Raw genomic sequence first — 19,998 nt, forward strand, 5'->3', positions numbered from 1 at the left:
AAGCTAATTATGAATATGTTTAGCTTCCTGGATCAACGCTTTACATTGCAAAGGCTTCCGTGCGTGAAGTCGACATAAACAATGTCTATTGGAATTAGAGACGGACATTTAGATGTCCTACAATTACAAATACACACGCACTTTTAAGCGAAAGAAAAAAACAGCAAATTGTATTATATTATAAGCTTTCGCTCGCGACTGCATCTGCGCGGATTAAAAAAAAACTTAATAAGTAGCTTATGTCTTAATCTAGACTATGTTCTACATCTGTGTCAAATTTCATCAAGAGCCGTTGAGTCGTTACGGAGATACCTTCTAACAAACATCCATCCATCCATCTAAACTCTCCCTTTATAATATGAGTAGGATTTAAATCGCGGTGACGCTTATGAAGTAATTAAAAACTCACGCGTGATTAGTATCGACTAATTGGTTCGGTCCATTTGTAAAATTTCCCAATTAATAAATGAGAACTAAAACAGCAATCTGAAAAACAAGCCCGACTAACCACTATGACGCTTCAAAGAAGATTACATTTCGAATTACACCTTTAAAATTGGATTTTGCTACAAAAAATCACGAAGAGTATCTAAACTCCTTCGAAAAACAACATAGTATTTGTCAGGTAAAAAAAAATCTATATATATAAAAGAAAGTCGTGTTAGTTACACTATTTATAACTCAAGAACGGCTAAATCGATTTGACTGAAAATTGGTGGGCAGGTAGCTTAGAACCAGGAAACGGACATAGGATAATTTTTACCCCGTTTTCTACTTTTTATTCCGCGCGGACGGAGTCGCGGGTAAAAGCTAGTATAAAATAATAAGAAAAGAATTTAAGATCATATTTCATTTCATGACGTAAAAAATAACCTTAAAATTGCTCGCATACTAATATCGAATCTTTATATCGATCATTAAGAATTCTCTAAAGTCCTAAGTAAATTATATTTGGTTTTAATAGCAGACAATAACGTCGGTGTTTCAAAGCGAACTACAATTTTGTATAAAAAACTATTAATGATATTAAATAATTACATCAAGTCAAAAGAAATTGCTGAGAAATATTTCAAGAAATTTATCAAAGACCTTTCTTTTAATTACAAAGTATTTTTGACTTGCATTTTTTGTTGCGAATTTATGAAATACTTTTTACATATCAAGGGTTTATAATTATGTGGTTAAATACTTTATAAGCTTATATGTTTAAGAAAGACGGTATAAATCTTAATATATATAAATCTCGTGTCACAATGTTTGTCTTCAATGGACTCCTAAACCACTTAACCGATTACAATAAAATTCGCACACCATGTGCAGTTCGATCCAACTTGAAAGATAGGATAGTTTAAATCTCAAATTATAGTCGCAATTTTAATTTATTGCTAATTATTTGTCTGTTATTATTTGACAGTCACAATTATCTGTTAACTCCAAATGATTCTAACAGATGTCGATACCTTTCGACTGGGTTGAGTAAGTAATCAATAGATGGCGCTGCTATGGTAAATCTACGAACGTGTCATATAAGCTTATTAACTGCGCGCGGATGGAGTCGCGGGCGACAGCTAGTATCCATATATAATTTAAGAACATGTTGATATTTTGGGTTGATGGTTTGGGGAAAATTTTGACACTTCATAAAAAACCATCAACGTAACCTTAACGGTGGTCGTATTTTTTTTTTTTGAAGTTGGTACTGTACAATTGCTTTCCATTTTTTTTTTAAATTTCGATTACATATTTATAATAATCATGTCAATCGTACGTCGTTACAATGTTACGTCAGTGAACTCTTTTTCTTTTTAAACACTAAGGATGATACAAAAAAAATCGAACGAAAAAACATGGATATTTTATAATAACTGAATTCGAGTCACAGATGTTTGAAGTTCGAATCGATTCATTCGCCATTAATCGATGTTTTTAAGTCATCCCACTATGAATCTAAAACTGTTAGTTGTCAAATGTAACCTATTAAAAACCTTGCTATAGTGATCGACATCTCGTAAAGACATTGTTGCAATTCTAAATGCATTGTTAGCAGCACACCGACAGATTCGATCAGGGCCGCACCTGGGCAAAGCTCACGAGAAAACGAATAAATGCAACATTGATAATACTAACGATTTCCATTTATAATAAAACAAATACTAACTGTAATTCTTTTTGGTCGTATTAATGTTGTTAGTAGACGACTAAGGAAGACCCTTAGTGTGGATTTCAGAGAGAAAGAATGATTATTTAATCATCATAATCAGCTCACTATACGTCCCCACTGAGGGGCTTGGAGCCTACCCTAAGTTAGGGATGACTAGGCCATAGTCAACCACGCTGGCCAAGTGCGGGTTGGTTGACTTCACACATATCTTTGAATTTCTTCTCAGATATGTATATCATCAACCTGCCTTTGTCCCTACGTAGTGTCAATACAGTATGTATTACTTTTCCATGCATATCCATCAGCTGTCATATCTGAATTCAGTGTCTTCTTTTATCCTCTTTCACACAATACATCCATACTTTCTTTACTCTTCTTCTACATTTGTCCATCCACATTTAATCTCATTACTTTCTTAATAATGTGATCATCACAATAAGTCTATACCAAGTTAACCCTTTGCTTCTCAATGTCTCCATCATTGACGCTACTAGATAAACAAACAAGCCCATTCAATGGTTGTCTGAATAATGGAGTTAACAAGACTTTAAATCAAGCTTTATTGGAACGAAGTTCCTTATCGCGCGTTGTGAAAGGGGGCTAGACGGAAAAAATTCTTACGAAAAGTTTTCACGACACTTTTTGCTATAGACGAATGAGCGCTACTTCACCATGGCAACGACGTGATAATATATAACGAAAATTCATAGAAATAAAATGTACTTCTTGTGAAGACTTAAGTTTTTTATTCATAGAATAAACATTGGTTCCTTCACTAATTAATCGAAAGGAACTTCGTTCCATCCGGGTGTCCCTTGGCACCTCTCAAGTTTTTTTTAATTTGTAATTTATAGGATTACCAGAGTAATTACTTACTCAATATGTGCCTAAAAACTATGTGTAAACATTTCACAGTTTTAGAAATACAATAAAGCTTTGATATATAAATGGTAAATCTATTTCTGTGTCGGTGCATCAAATCTTTCTGAAAACGGGGATTAAACGTTTGTTTGTGTAATTTGCTCTGAAGCTTTTAGTGGCAGATTAAGCGCGGCTTATAGCAAAAAGCACATATCACGATCAGGTATAGAGCTTTTATTTTTAATGCTTAAAGTGTTCACATATCTTTAAAGCTTCATAGTGATCTATACAATCAATTATTTTACGTATGATAAAATGGTAAACAAGCATCGTCTATCTGAATTCGCCAAAATAGCGAAGCGAACGCTACCCATAGACATCCACAGCAAATGCGTAGCCTACCTTTAATTGAAGGAGTGGGGGACGCATAGAAAGAGATTATTTCCCCTAGCTATGTGTCCACCGCAAAATTCACTATCCTAATATCATTCTTGCTTTTTACGAAGAGAGTGGTAAGGAGAAGAGAACTAATGTTAGGCCGCCGGCACGCACATTCATCTGACGAAAAGTGGGATTTCTTACACTTCTCGCCTGTCTTATGTGTGGTCGTAGTATCGAGGTTGTCGAGTCGACCAATTCGTGCAGTTGTTATTGCGAGCTCTACCACGATTAGATGGTTAAAATGTACGTACTCTATGTCAAAGACTTTTATGTTTATAATATTTCAATGTAATTTAAATTGATTTAAATTACTGTAGTATTTAATAATGACAGCATATTCGTAACATTAAAATCTTCAGTTGTAGAGATAAAGAGTAAAAAGGATCTTACAAATTTATATAAAAATTCGACGAATAAAAGAAATTGATCCAAATCCTGGGATTAACTTCAAAGGATCGAGGTTCAGTTTCGAAAATGAGCTTTAACAGAAACGTTCTAACGTCGAAGTATTGGTAAGCAAAATTTCGATTATGGAATTTTAAAGGCTCAGCTTTTCTGGTTTGTAATTCAGCGGTATTTGAGGTCCCAAAAGATTTACATTATCCATATCCAATAATGTTAAATATTTGATAAATTAAGATTATATAAAACCTTTTTAAACTTTGTAATTTACATATATAAGTACATTTGACAACTGTTAAATTTCTTCAAACAGTTGATTCATCAAGAATTAAAAAAAAATACTATTTTTGATAATATTAAGTTGTGACACACCGGAGAAGATAATTGTCAGCCGGGTAAAAGCTGAGATACTCTCATCATCAGCTCACTATTCGCCCCCACTGAGGGGCTCGGAGCGAACCCAAAGTTAGGGTTGACTAGGACATAGTCAACCATGCTGGCCAAGTGCGGGTTGGTTGACTTCACACATATCATTGAATTTCTTCTCAGATATGTGCCACCGTAAGAACGTCGGATAAATGTACATATGTAAATCGAAAAACACATTGGTACATGGCGGGATTCGAACCCAGGACCTGCAGATTGCAAGTCAAATGATTAACCCTCGAGCCACCGACGCTGAGATACTAATGTTTTTATACGTGTTTCGTCAGTGGGAACTCAAGATAAATCGGTCTTAATTCAATTTTTAAACGTCAAAATTCATTCCCTTTAAAGAACTTGTATTCATTCTATTTTCAATTGCTAAAATATTTTTATGTTTATTTTTAAATCCAAAATAACTATTGTTTGTAAAATGTAAAAGAAAATAATAAGAAACCTACGGGATTTAATCTTAAAAATACAATACAAAAATCAAACACAGGCCAATGTCTGTCGTATTCAATGAGTTTTGAACGTAAAGGTTAACCTTTTCAAACGAGGTTTGTATTTGTTCGTTTTTTGCGATTGTACTGCGGTTTAGAATATCTCTATAATAACTTTATAACAGACTAGTTGTCGCCCGCGACTCCGTCCGCGCGGAATTTAAAAGAACGTTGACGTTGATTTACATCTATGTCCAATTTCATTAAGATCTATTGAGCCGTTCTGGAGATACCTTCAAACAAACATCCATCCATCCAAACATTCTCATCTACATATATGAAAGAAAGTCATTTTAGTTACACTATTTATAACTCAAGATCGGTCTAACAGATTTAGCTGAAAATTGATGGGGAGGTAGCTTAGAACTAGGAGACGGACATAGGAACTTTTTTATCTTGTGTACATTTTTTTTATTCCGCGCGGACGGAGTCGCGGGTAAAAGCTAGTTTGTAATATTAGTAAGATTTTAATATCAATTACATTTAAAACGTAGGTTTCATTTGTAATGTTTCTAATAAATAAAAATAGTTATCGAATTGAATCTTATGTTTGTGCAGGATATAACATTAAAACTAACAAAACGACAAAATAAAAAAGTGGAAATTTTAGGTCTATAAATGCAAGGTAGTAACCAAATTGGACATATTCGGATTCGGTTATTATATAGACGTCCGTCCGGCGCGACGGACTCAAGTGGACTGTTAAAATTTTCAAAAATCGAACCCACCAACCGTTGCAGTTTAGTTCGGCTTAAAGCTGATGAATATTGTTATACGTGCTTAATTGTTTCGTCTAGTTTTGCTATACAAGTATCGCAACATATATACAAAGTGACTAATCCGTCCGTCTGGACATGATCATAGAACGTTTTACAGGACCATATTTTTGAATTTCATAAAAGCCTCTTTCGCCCGTGAATTGAAGATGAATTTAAAAAAAAAATTGATGGCCATGGTCAATTTCAGACTTTAATCTATCCTTGTTTTAAATTCATTCACATTCTTCGATCCAAACTATTTGTAATACGTATCATATTTGTAACACGTATTAATCAAATTACTAACCATATTGGCTAACAGAATAATAGCTCTTAAACTATTTTATAAGCAGGTACAAAATTGTGATTGAAAAATATATTTTCCATATAAAAGAGGGATAACATATTGTTAATTGAGATTAATCTAGTTGACGTTAAACGGATATGTATACTATTACATTGAGAGAGGCGACGCCGTGATGTCGAGACGCGACTGTCTGACGCGGTTATAAGATTCCTATGTGCGTGACCAACATTTGCTGAAAATATTGGACCCAATATTATATAAAAAGTAATGTCTCATAATTCTCATTTGGCAAACTGGTAAAGCGAACATCGAGTTTTGAGACAATCTGAAATGTTTGATGGATATTTAAGCAATATTTCCGTATAGATTTTTATATTAAATATCTTTTAATAAACTCATTAAAATGCTTTGAACACAGGTAAAAGGAGTGAGAAACAAATTTCTAAAACAAAGCTTTTAACATACTATTATATACAAACCAATACTCTGTCAATACATAACCACCAAAAAAACTACTCACACACTCAGTGTTATTCTAAGTTCACACGTGGGCAGAACAGTGACGCAAAGCAGTAAGAGAGCGAAGTACGACTATTATTTGAACGCGCACGCCGCGGCCGATAATAACTAAATGCATTGAAATAATTAATCTATAAACATTCGATTATAGATTTCGCTTTTAGACATGTCAATGTCAAAATGAATAAACATAGATAAGTGAAAAGAACGTAATATGCCGAAAGTTTTTATCACTTTCTTTTTTTTTGAGTAGCTATACCACTGATCGAATATTACTGTGGTACTTCCATTAATAAGCGTCACTGCAGCGAAATTCTAAGGTTACTTTTTAATTGTTAATATACGTTCAAATACCACCAGTATCGTAGGCCTAGCACGAATATTTAAGAAAAGCGTCTTCGTATCGTATCGTCAATCGTGTACTTTACGCCCGATACGAGCGCTGTACAAATTTTGTCACAAATATTTTGTGCCAAGCCTACTTTCTTGCTTCACTCATAGTTCTGCCCTCGTGTGAAATGAGTATACACAGTCACGATTACAGTATAAATTAAGAGTAGCATCCCAACCGGAAGAGTTTGTTGACAAATGTACCAGGCTCCCATACGCTTAGATGCGCTGTTTTTAAATTCTATCCACACAACGTGCCGGGTAAGAAATCTATGAGCCGCAGATATCTCAATAGTCTACTAGAATACTAATGCATTTTAAATATTTTTAAAGTATTATATTTTTGAGCATCTTGTTAAAGTATATCAATATTCGATTAAAGGCAAGCAACGCATCTGCAATTACGTATGTCTTTGAGCAGCGTTTTAGTCGAGCGAAATCAGATGGTACCTTTCTTGTCTCCTCTATCCTCTATATAAAAAATAATTACGCCATAGTTTCATGATAAGAATTTCAATATAAGTACATCGCAACCACAGAGCTATTGCGTCATAAAAATATCATCACGATCTAAAGATTAATCTCGTACATGGAAAAAATATAGTGGACACGTCATAGATCGCGTCGTTGCACTTTATCCGTCCATTTGGAGGATTTCAACCGGCTCCCGCGGTCCAATCTATGAACTTTTATTTTTAAACTTCCATTCTATCCGCGTCGAAAATATCGCACGGATATAACTCAGTATTAGCGAGGCTATCACAAATAAAATAGCTTTTCTAATTCGATGTGGTTTGCCAGTTAGTAGGTTTGTTTTGAGGTTAGTGAGGTCAGTTTAATTCTATTTATAATTAGTATTTTTCCAATTTAAAATTACTACAGATTCTAATATTGTTAAAATGTTACGATTGATGGTTAGTCGAAATCCATAGGAATTAATACATTTAGGTAAATGTCATGTGAATTTTGCTTGAAAGATGATATTAGCAAGAGAGTCGTGATTACTGAGGTACAGGTTGATAGAAAGAACAAGAAGTATTTAAATAAATAAAAATGTGGGAGTCTTTGAAAATCAATCTCACTAATATTATAAATGTGAATGTTTAGATGGATGGATGGATGTAAGTTTGAAGGTATCTAAGGAACGGGTCAACAGATCTTGATGAAATTTGGCACAGATGTAGAGCATAGTCTAGAAGAACACATAGGCTACTTATTAAGTTTTTTTTAATTCCCCGCGGACGGAGTCGCGGACGACAGCTAGTCCTAACTAAAACCTCTTTATCTATATACGTAGAAGTCAATTTTTCATTTATTATTAACGAACATATTCTCCTACCCGCTTAGCTCTTCCAAGCGATTTGTTATTAAACTAGTAAAGGGATTTGCAGTATATCGATTACGACAAATTTAATACATCGTTATATAAAATCTGAAAGTACTCTCAGTGCCATACACGGACTAATTTACACGACTCCACTTCGGCGTGGTGGCCAGTAGGGTTTAGTGGCGACATCAAACTATAGGTACAACGAACAACAATTGCTGGCGACTGCTTGATACAATCCGTGTACAGTGACCCTTAAGCCGCATGTGCATAGAATATAATCCCGGATAATACATTATGGAATTATCTTTTGCGCGTTATCGAAGTGTATCGGGCAGCTTATTGAAGACTAGACGCTTGTAATCCGATTGAAGCCTTTTACAGTTTTTACAAGAAAAAAAAGCCAGTCTAATAAGGTTATTTAAATTGTTTTGTGGTTTGAGGAACATGTTGTTGTTTTTTTTTTTTAATTTATTTAGACAGATTTACATTATCTTGCTAATATTATAAATACGAAAGTTTAAATGGATGGATGTTTGGTACAATAGTATCAATAGTATCTCCTTAACGGCTCAACGGATCTTAATGAAATTTGGCACATATGTAGAACATAGTCTGGAGGAACATATAGGGTACGCTTAAAAATTACAACAACTTAAAAAAGTTATTTTTTTTTAATTCCGCGCGGACGGAGTCGCGGGCGACAGCTAGTACTAACATAAACAGTTAATGAAAATATATGATAACTAGCTGTGGCCCGCGACTTCATCCGCGTGGAATTTAAAAAAACCTTAATTAGTAGTCTATATGTTCTTCGAAGCTATAGTCTACATCTATGCCAAATTTTACCAAAATTCATGCAGCCGGAGATACCTTCAAAGAAACATCCATTTCCAACCAAACATTTGCAATTATATATTAGTAAGAAGTAACAAGTCAAACATAGCGTAAAACTGAAATAAAAATAAATGCAAAATTATTTAAAACCTCACCACAACATGACGATAGCATTTCTCAGACTTTAAATCTGTATATATATATATCACAATAAACATCACACTGTATCACATATTTATAACTATACAACTTAGCATAACTTGACACAAAAACTAACCTCCATCTTACTACCAACGAAATAACGTTCCGTTAGTGGTTTAGGACATTCACTGATCCAAAGTGAATTACTGAATTGCACAGATAGTTTAAAATACTAAAAGTGACGCATATATCAATTATTTTTTGATTTAATTACATATATATCTATATATATATAAAAGAAAGTCGTGTTAGTTACGCTATTTATAACTTAAGAACGGCTGAATCGATTTGACTGAAAATTGGTGGGCAGGTAGCTTAGAACCAGGAAACGGACATAGGATAATTTTTACCCCGTTTTCTATTTATTTATTTTTTATTTCGCGCGGACGGAGTCGCGGGTAAAAGCTAGTATCTATATATATAAAAGAAAGTAGTGTTAGTTACACTATTTATAACTCAAGAACGGCTGAATCGATTTGACTGAAAATTGGTGGGCAGGTAGCTTAGAACCAGGAAACGGACATAGGATAATTTTTACCCCGTTTTCTATTTATTTATTTTTTATTTCGCGCGGACGGAGTCGCGGGTAAAAGCTAGTATCTATATATATAAAAGAAAGTAGTGTTAGTTACACTATTTATAACTCAAGAACGGCTGAATCGATTTGACTGAAAATTGGTGGGCAGGTAGCTTAGAATTAGGAGACGGACACAGGATAATTTTTACCCCGTTTTCTATTTTTTTATTCCGCGCGGACGGAGTTGCGGGCAAAAGCTAGTAATAGAATAATATTAAGATTGACATATAGTGCATATCTTGTGCAAATTTTATAAGTAGGTAGGTAGGAATTTATTACGTTAGATGTTTTTTTGTAAATATGTTGGAAAATCACGAAATCTCAATTTACATATCCGTCATCAGACTTCTATACGGAGCGTTCTAAACCAAAGTGAAGCGTGTTAGAAGGCCTCCGGAGGCTTTTTTTTGTGATAAATTTCCCTAGTGTTGTCATTTAAATTGCAAAATTCAAATAGAAAATAAATCGAAAACAAACTCTTCTTTGTGTTTATATTTTATTTGTAAGATTTTAGTAAAGTATAAAAATATAATTTTTAAAACACAAATAAATAATTTTGCAACAATAAAAACAATAATGTACTTGAAAAATATGTTTTGGAATTTAACATTTTAACAAGTATTTTAGTTTATTTCATTTTTATAAACTACATTTTCAGAATTTGGAAAAAGAATAATTATACTGGTAAACATCGCCTTATGATTAAACGTCAAACTTGTTTAATGCACTCAATGTACAAAATAAAGAATTTTTAGCTCATAAAAGAACTTACGATAATGAAGTTTTCGTAAAACATCTTATTTGTAGTTTTAGTAGTAGGCAAGCGGCCTTTCAAATCAAAGGTTAGTAACCTCTAATAACTCGAAGTACTAAGTTCAAGTAAGAATATAAATAAATTTCAAGTTTTATCAGAACAGTTGAATGCCGAGGCTTTTACGTCACATTGAATAACAACGCCGAGTGTCGATACATTGTAAATTTGATCTCAGATACTAGGCAAGCATGCTTGCATCCATCTAATGGAAAGCGTAGGAAGACAAAAACCCTCCCAACCTGTCTCGTCTACGAGCGACATATATATTTTTTAATCTTTATCATTCGCAACGCTGCACCACAATCAAAGATCGGAGGACGCTCTAGGCCGACGCACTCCAACATAACACGTGCATTACTCACGAAATATTTTCATAAAACCGAACCAAACGCACCCGTCGACGTCCCCTCGCCCCCAACCCCCTCCACCCGCCCGGCAAACCAGTTCAGTCCGTGCCCGGCTGCCGTGCGCGTCGGTTGTTCTGCGGGAGAAGTACCGTAGTCGCGTCGTGTTACGAGAAAAACATCATTTTGTAGCCAAAGTAAAACCAGTGCCGTGGATTACATACGTATTGTGCCCATGTGAGATTGTGCCATTTTAAGTGATGTTCCGTGAATGAGATGTTATTGTGTTGGATTACTTTTTGAAAAGAGTGGGACGGGTACCGCCTGCTGTCGCCGGACGTCTTTTCTCTCCGATCTCGGGATATCATTAAGGTATTTATTGTTACACCGGCTCATTGTTGTAAGGAATTCTTTCTGCGGCCCTCGTGTAGAGTTAAATCGATAGGCACGGTGTCGGTTCCGCGTCCGAGTAAACCAACGCGTTGTAATGCGTCGATATGAATCGCTGATTGTAGATGGTGTTTGTATATTTGCAATGTAGATGCGCTGGGCCCCGGCCTGGCCCCGGCGTGGCTGTGTGCATCGGACACATCATGGGAACGCGTTCAGTTCGAGTCCCGGTGAGGTGAGAGTGGGTGACTATTAATTAGGCGCTCGACTTCAACGGTGTTACCCGCCTTTGACCCCGGCTCGGCGTTTTGATAACTTTTTGTGGCGAGACAGACGATCTTACAACGCAACGGACTGACTTACAGTTTAAACGTTTTTTGTTATTTATTTTTTCGTTTTCAAAGACGTGATGTTTTCGTTCAATTAGTTCCACCAAATGAGTCAATGGTTACAAAACTTTATCATTTTAATTTTCTACAATCTAAGTAAAAATAAAAAGCTCGGTTCTCTTTGACATTATTACATTGTTTATGTGTACATATTTTTGTTAAAAAAAACAATTTGAATGAAGTATGATAAAGCTATTTCGGTAGATGGCACTGCTAGTTTGAAAACAAATTAAGTTCACTATAATTTCGTGGATGTATTACAATTTACGGCGAATCTTTGTCTCTAATTATATACCGCCGGATAATGGATAGGTTTAGTCAGACTGATTCTACTGAAACAATTGTAATTATAGGTTATAAGAGTAACAAATCCGTGTTTTCTCACTGGCCACAAAAAGATCCGCGGGAACAGATAATAAAATTTAATTTTAAATTACAGAAATTAAATGTATTACCGTTTGGGTTACAAAATGAACGAATGTAAACATAATTGTTTTGTACAGAAAAAGTTTTCCTTCTAATTTATCATTATGAATGTTTTTTAAAACTTTCTTTTGTTTCCGAAAAACTTGATTGCAATTATCGTTTTTTAAATTAAAGTGTGAATTTTTTTTCTAACTATTGAAAGGTAAAATTTAAAAACGTTTACAAATGTTAACATTTTTAAATCAAGCGTAGCTTTTTTTACTTTTATGTTAAAATCCACTTTCACTAGTAATTATGTTTTTGATGTTATCATTATGGAATTGTAAAATTTATAGAACTAGGGTAGATTACAAAATGTCGAGAAATTAAATGCAAATGAAGTTACACAGTCAAATCTATTCTAAACACGCATATGTAGATATTTTTGAATTTAGAATCATGTCTGCTAGTTTATAATTATTTAAATCGAAGACTAATTAGTGGTTTATGATTTTAGTGTTTTTTATTTCTCACCACATAATTATTTATTTAATATGCAAAAAAAATATTTGTTACATATAATTTTTATAGCCTAGAAATTATTAATACATTTGCTTAGAATATTATTGGCTATTATAGTTTATGTTAAGCGATTTTCGTTACATTTTGTAACGAACTAAAGTTATCATTTTAAATTATAACCTAAAAAAGTTGATATCATGTGTATTCCGTTTTATCTGTAGACGTTTTAAGAGTTACATTACAAGACGAATCCATTGATTTAGTCGTAAAATGTATCGTAAAGCTTGTATTGATGGCTGTTAGTGATAAAGATTGGATTTAAATAAAATATATTCAGTAGGCGTAGGTTGTTATAATATACTATATCTTTGACATATTGATATTTTTCTTCTATCTATTATTCTTCTTCTATATATTTCCTGTGTTCTTCGAATTTATTAAGTTATAAAGATTTCAAACAGACTAAATGTTTTAAAGGCCAAATTAATTGTACATGCTGTAGTGCAAAGTCTTGTTTGCTAGAATTCTCTTACTATATTCTATAGGACCTAAACTTATCCATCTTCAGTAAGCGTTAGCGTTTTCCTAGAATACTATCTCGGTTGAGTTCAGTAACAGCGTTTCGTTGGAAATCTATTACATACAAATCATTGAATAGTCGTTGTAGGCCATCGGTGAGAATTTAGTTCTAGAATATTCTAATAATAAACATCGATTTCTTTTAAGATTTTTGCAGGAAAAGCATCGAAAATCTTAACTATCATTGGAATCGGAAATTATAGGTTTAATAATTTTTTTTTAATAAAATACATTTACAGTAATTTATATAATTTTAGTTATAACATTCATATAACTTGTTATTTAGTAAATTGTTTGTACAACTTGACAGCGTCGATAGTCGACCTTGACCATCCTTATCAGACACTACTTTTTTGATGCTTTCCTAGTACCTACTCTGTATGATTAAAAAATGTCTTCACTGTTGATTGTGTTTTTAAACAGAAATTAATTAATAATTTTAATACTGGCAACAATTTAACTTATAAGACACAACAAAATAGTCGTATTTCGTTTTTTTAAGACAGTTCTATATTTGAAATAAAAAGGCAAATTGTTGTGCATTTCTGAACGCAAGTGTCGGTACATAGAAATAGCACGTGTCATGGATTTTTGAACATGGCCGCAAGCGTTAATTTGGCGCGTAAAAAACGAATGGCGTCCGGAAACGTGCCCCATCGGCTGTCGAACAGATGTCGACATGTGTCGTGGCAGCCAGGGTTAATTGACTAGGTAAAAGTGCTTGCCTCCAAGATTTAAATGCACTTCGTATGTTACTTATATTCACCATATTTGTACATCAAAAATGATAAAAAGTTAAGCACTTTAAAAATACTCTTCACCTTCACACTTTTTCTTTTAAGGAATGGAGGAGAGAAAAGGAGGAAGTGGTTTTGGCGGGAGAGAGAAATATCCTCTGTTAACCAACCTTCTATTGAACATGTCTATTGGCAGCGGTCACTTCTCTATTTTAGTGAATTCCTCGTGTGCTTCTTATAATAAAAAGATTCGTTTACATTATGAGTCATACGTCATCAGTGCATCTGTACTACGTATTATATTGTTAGAAATGTTGAGTAACTATTGGGCACAGCTATCCATTTAACTGAGCATTGTTTAACAGCTTACACTGATAGTTACTTAGACGACTTAAGGAGATGCAAGCTGTCGATTTATCATACAGCGGCATTTAACAGTACAAAAATACTGGATCATCGGTTCACCGTTATTCAAACGGTCAGTTATGATTATAGGGTGACCACGATATGATGGACTGTTTTTATAATTATCATTTTTTTGTGTTAAATAGTAATGCGAAAGATATCTTATCTTACTTTATTTTTTTTATTTACCTTGTCAGGTAAGATCTTGTGGATTTTAGTAATAAATTATGACGTACTAATAAATGGAAGTTTAACTTTTTTTTAAAGTTTAAAAACTGACCTAGGTTTCGACTCGAAGTAAGCATATCTTCGCCCTTTGTTTCTAAAGACATCTGACTGTTTTAATCTTTTACTTTTCTAATTCCAAGAAATGTGTGGAACCTCTTAGAGTAAAAAAAACTCCAACAACTTTATTAATACAATACAATTATATAGGTAATATGTAAAACATAAAAGTAAAAGTTATTCGGTCTTATAAAATTAAACCTCAATATATTAAAAAAGGAATGAACACATTTTTTTTGTAAAACTACAATATCATTGTAATGTTGAAATAAATAATTTACTTTGAAGCCGTAAATTATGATACATTACATTTGTTTGTGATTTAAATCAAAAGTGATATATAATCAATAAATATTATTAATAAGTAAATAATATATGAAAACCACAATGAAATTCTGTTTCAATATTTTGACCGAAATCGCACGCGGTTAAAATTTTCTCATTAGTAACATAATTTATAATATTAGTATTATAAATGCTTCGTATTCCGATCAATATGAATGACTAGCTGTCGCCCGCGGCTCTCGTCCGCGCGTAATTAAAAAAAAAGTTAATTAGTAGCCTATGTGTCCAGACTATGTTTTATATCCATGCCAAATTCCATCCAGATCTGTTGCGGTGTGATACCTTTAAACAAAAATCCATTCATCTAAACATTCGCATTTAAAATATTAGTAAGACAGATTATTTAGGTTAAAACATTTTTAGTTCGCCTTTTGATTGGTTACATTTAAAATTAGAACATTTGTCCCTCTTTAGGGTTTGGGATCGTACAAATTTAATTACCGAACGTATAAATCACGATGACACCGTAACGGAATTTTTTGGTGTTGTTAACTATATATCTTTCTATCCTTAGAATACTTTTTTGTAAGATACAAACATTTGATAAATGTCCCAATGGATTTGCCTTCTTTTTAATATGTTACAGATAAATATTTTAAAGTAATTATGCTGTCTGTATGTACTTGTCCATAGAATAAGTTATATTTGGTTACCTTAGTGGTACTTACAGCAAATCTTGTTGTTTTAGCCTGTCTACTGGTAAGACTTGTATCGTTTAATTAAATTGAACTCTTGGCACCGTGACAAAATACGAATCGTGCGCGTGCGCATAATTGGATGCGACTTGCCATTTATATGACTTGTTTTATACACAAGTAAATTGTGAAGTGATTCCAGAGATAATTGCAAGATGAAATATTTATAAAGCTTTAACATTGGGAATATCGAATGTTGTGACATTAGTATTAATGCTTATTGTGGTCTCTATTTTGTCAAAGTGAATGAAAGCGATGGAGATAGTTGTCAATACATGTGCCAGTAAAGCGGAATTTCACGATTAAAGTTTTCTAGTGATACTAGTCTATTTACTTGAGTAGAGTAATCTATGATTGAAAATAAGACTGAGGTTTATCGAGATTATATTACGAGGGTGGATTGAAAAGTACTCGGCCTAACACAGATCCATTCAATTCTAAAAATCAAATCTTCCCACATTATTTAGTTCAGTTCAGACTAGTTCATTGTGTGAAGAATAAGGAAGAATCATTTTTTTTCAACGGTCTAAATGCTTGGAAGGGGAGGTAGCAAAAGTGTATTGAACTTGATGGTGATTATGTAGAAAAAAAATATAACTGATTTAGTATGTGTTTATTTTCTTGGTTAGGCCGAGTACTTTTCAATCCACCCTCGTAGTTGTACATTTTTTGAACTTATTTTTGTAAACAAATTGACACTAGTAGTAAAGAACCGTGTTCTAATATTTAACATGTCACCCGGCCATAAAATTGTAAGTTTTGAAATTTCACTCAACACATAAAATGCTGTCGGAAACAACGATCAACGTTCAGTCACAATATTACTTAAGAAGCAGATTCCTTAAAAGCACACAGTGAAAAACTATCTTAATATTCATCTGAGTAACTCAAATTAAACGTATTTTGAACTTTAAGCCGATGAAATAAGAACCATCTTAAGATATTCGGTAAGAACAAGTTATTTTGTCAAAAGTAGGAGATATGCGTCATTCAAAGTGTTTAAAGTGGCTTCACAACTATTTATTAAGCCATGTAGATATATTGGGAATCTGAAGAATTTTTTGTTTAAAAAATATACGTAACATATTGTGTAATGTTGGACTTTAAAAGTTCTCTAGTTGAAAATTAATGGAACTTCAAGAGTACTACGATTTCATGTACAGATAAAATATATGGATAGGTTGAGTGGTTACATTAACTTTAATGCTAAAATTACAGAAAAGAACATTTTAGTAGAAGATAAAAATTATCACTTAAAATATTTGTAAGCGGTTAAGGTTTTACTTAGTAAGTATTTAAAGTTAAATTATTATATTTAAGACAGTTTTTTTTTCGTTTTATTAAAAAAACTTGCATTTGTGATTTAAATTCATTTTGAATTGTTTCGAGGAAGTCGTTAGAAAAATCTTTAGCAGCTGTGTTCAATCTCGTCGTACAATCACCTGTGTACTAAGGGTTTTAGTTAGTGCATTTTAACAAGCAGTGTCTAAGCCGCAGTATCTATGTTAAATCTATTCCTGGAACGAGAATGGTCATTGTCCATTCCTTCGCCTTTTCTTTAAATCTTCCGAAACATTTTGCTAATGCATTGTTGAATATTATAGTTATTTAACTAGAAAGTATCGAAAACGTTTAGTACCTTACTATGGATGGATGGATGTTTGTTGTAAGGTATCTTCGGGACGTCTAAACGGATATCCATGAATATTGACATGGAACATAGTCTGGAAGAACACATAGGCTACTTAATATGTTTGTTTTTAATTCCGCGCGGACGAAGTCGCAGGCAAAAGCTATGTTATATATTTTTACTTTACTGTATATTACTATATTTATAGTAAATATCATGATAATTCCGAAGTAAATATCAAAGTAAGCAATTATCGCCAGGTAAAGATAATTTTCACGGTCACGTGTTCAGGCACGACAGACACGAACTCCAACTCATCTCGATGGGAAAAGTAAAAGGAGTGTTGGTCGCAGAAAAAAATCCTGGTTGCGTAACATCCGAGAGTAGACAGGGGTTACGAGTGCCGCCTAACTGTTTCGCCTCGCAAGAGACAAAAGAAAATATGGAGAACTGATCGCCAACCTTCGCTAGTCGAAGAGGCACTACAAGAAGAAGAAGAAAGATAATTTTCGTTCCAAACTCCTCAATGATTACAGATTTGTTAGGTTGGCATTGGCTTAAATCAAGAGTCTTATTTCTGAGCTCTGTTCTCCATCAATTTGGTCACCAAGTACGCTATAGTTAAATTAAAATTAAAGTACCCTATTGTGGACGTCCTGTTCGTCTCTTCGTCCTAAAAAAAATTAAAGTTCATTGACCTGACTGTACATCGTAGTTAGTCTGTTTTATTATCTCGAGTGTTTTTTTTAGTAAACGAGCAAGCTGCCACCTGAATTCAATTGCAGATGCGTTACCTATCCTTAATCGACGGAGGTGGGGACGCACGGAAAGAGAATTTTCCCTTCTTAAGCGTCCCCTTCTCCTTCGACGAAACGCAAAATTGCTTCCACTTGATCCCATAGTTGACGACCACTGGTTTAAATATTTTTTTATATTCTTCGAAGCGTTAACAATTCAGTGCATATTGAGAAATGGTCAGTACCGATTTCAAAAGTGGCTTTAAAACGAATTCTATGAAACATTAAACAGAAATTCGCGAATAATTAATAATTAAGTTATATTCCAATAAATTGTGTCACTGATACGCAATATGTTGTGTTTCGTAATCTTTAGTTATCTGAAATTCATATTAAAAGTTTTAAAATCAATAAAATCTTCGATTAAATTTTTTTTTTGGTCTTCTTAGATTATCATTATATTAATTTGCTTTGTTACCGTTGGTTTCTGATACCAAAATATACGTTTTAAATATCTTTATCTTTGTTTTGACGATATGTTTCGAACAAAGACTTTGGTCTCGGAAACCCACGTTTTTTTATAAGAGAAGGGGACAAACGAGCAGCGGGAACACCACACCATCATCGACACCCATGTACATCCGCAACACTAGAGGAACTGCAGATGCGTTGCCAATAGTTTAGCCACGTTTAGTTTTAATAAACTAGCTTCACTATTTATACGTTTATTAGCTTGAATATCTAACTGTACGTCTATTTAGCAAAATTCGACACTAAATAAACCTTTATTTAGTCAGGAATGGCATAAGAAAACTATTTTATAGCTTGGAGGGTTTGCTTTGAAGTTTATTTTGGGTGCGATCGGAATATTAAGTTAACATTTTATCGGTCTAAGATATTATTTTGATACAGTAAAACCAGCTTTTATAGTACACTAGCTTTTGACCGCGACTCCATCCGTGTGCAATTAAAAAAAAAAATAGTAACTTATGTGTGCTTATAGACTAAATTCTACATCTAGAATAGAGAATATATGAGAGATAGAATTAGAGTATTAAGATATGTATGTAAATTTAATAATAATCACAGCAATTTTGTAAGCTTATAGTTAAATGAAAACATTGGCGCATTTTGAGCCACAAATTTCTTGTACCTTTTCTTTATATTTTAGGGGGGAGATCTATTAAGGATACTATATTTTTAGGCAACACAGGATTGTATGGCAAAGACTTGACTCACTAAAGCGCTTCATTAAAATGTCATTAAAAATCTTTGTTAATAAATCAGCCATTTTAAAGTTTTGTCATTTGAAGATTATGTGTTCGAAAGTTTTTTCGATCCAATAATCATCTGAACGATCCCGCTAACTTTAGTTTACGACTTCCAATAACGATTGATTCTGTGAGATTGGATACTTCTCAAATAGTCTAATATATTGGCCCTTTTCTTCACAAACATGGTGTGTCTTGCAAACGAAAGGAGAAATGTAACGTATCCAAAGTGACAGGATCGTTAAATTGTCGAAGCGAACGTCTTGCTCGGGTTTTACGAGATTCGTATGACTCTGAAATCGGCTTAAAGGTTATATCCGGGAGCTCATTTGAGAAGTTTCGACTCATCAAAATAAGGATACCTTTTTACTAAGCGAATCGGAACTATTTTCCTTTTTTTAGTTATATATTATTTTTTTAATAATAGTTTTTAAATTTAAAAAATGCCTTAATTTAAATTTGTAACCTATAAAAAAATGTGATTGTCTTTTTATCACTGGGTCAGCCGTGTACTTAAAAATACCATAATCAACTAGCTGTCGCCCGTGACTCTGTCCGCGTGTAATTTAAAAAAAAAACTCAATTAGTAGCCTATGTTCTTCCAGACTATATCCTACTTTTGTGCCTAATTTCATCAAGGTCATTGAGGCGTTGTGGAGATACCTTCTAACAAACATCCATCCATCCATCTAAACATTCGCAATTATAAAATTATTAATAAATAATATATATCTGATGGCATT

The 19,998-nt window shown here is 33.3% G+C and overlaps 1 protein-coding gene across 4 annotated transcripts in view; it reads left to right on the forward strand.

Annotated features, from left to right (window-relative positions):
- Positions 1–10,984: 10,984 nt before the first annotated feature.
- LOC106720057 (latrophilin Cirl) overlaps positions 10,985–19,998 on the forward strand; it is a 280,776-nt gene continuing 271,762 nt past the window's right edge. For all 4 annotated transcript variants that reach the window (XM_045683768.1, XM_045683767.1, XM_045683769.1 and 1 more), the window contains exon 1: positions 10,985–11,237. The gene's annotated coding sequence lies outside the window, so the exon portion shown is untranslated. The remainder of the gene's footprint in view (positions 11,238–19,998) is intronic.

This window comes from Papilio machaon, chromosome 23, assembly GCF_912999745.1.
Source record: "Papilio machaon chromosome 23, ilPapMach1.1, whole genome shotgun sequence".
In the NCBI taxonomy this organism is placed as follows: Eukaryota; Metazoa; Arthropoda; class Insecta; order Lepidoptera; family Papilionidae; genus Papilio; species Papilio machaon.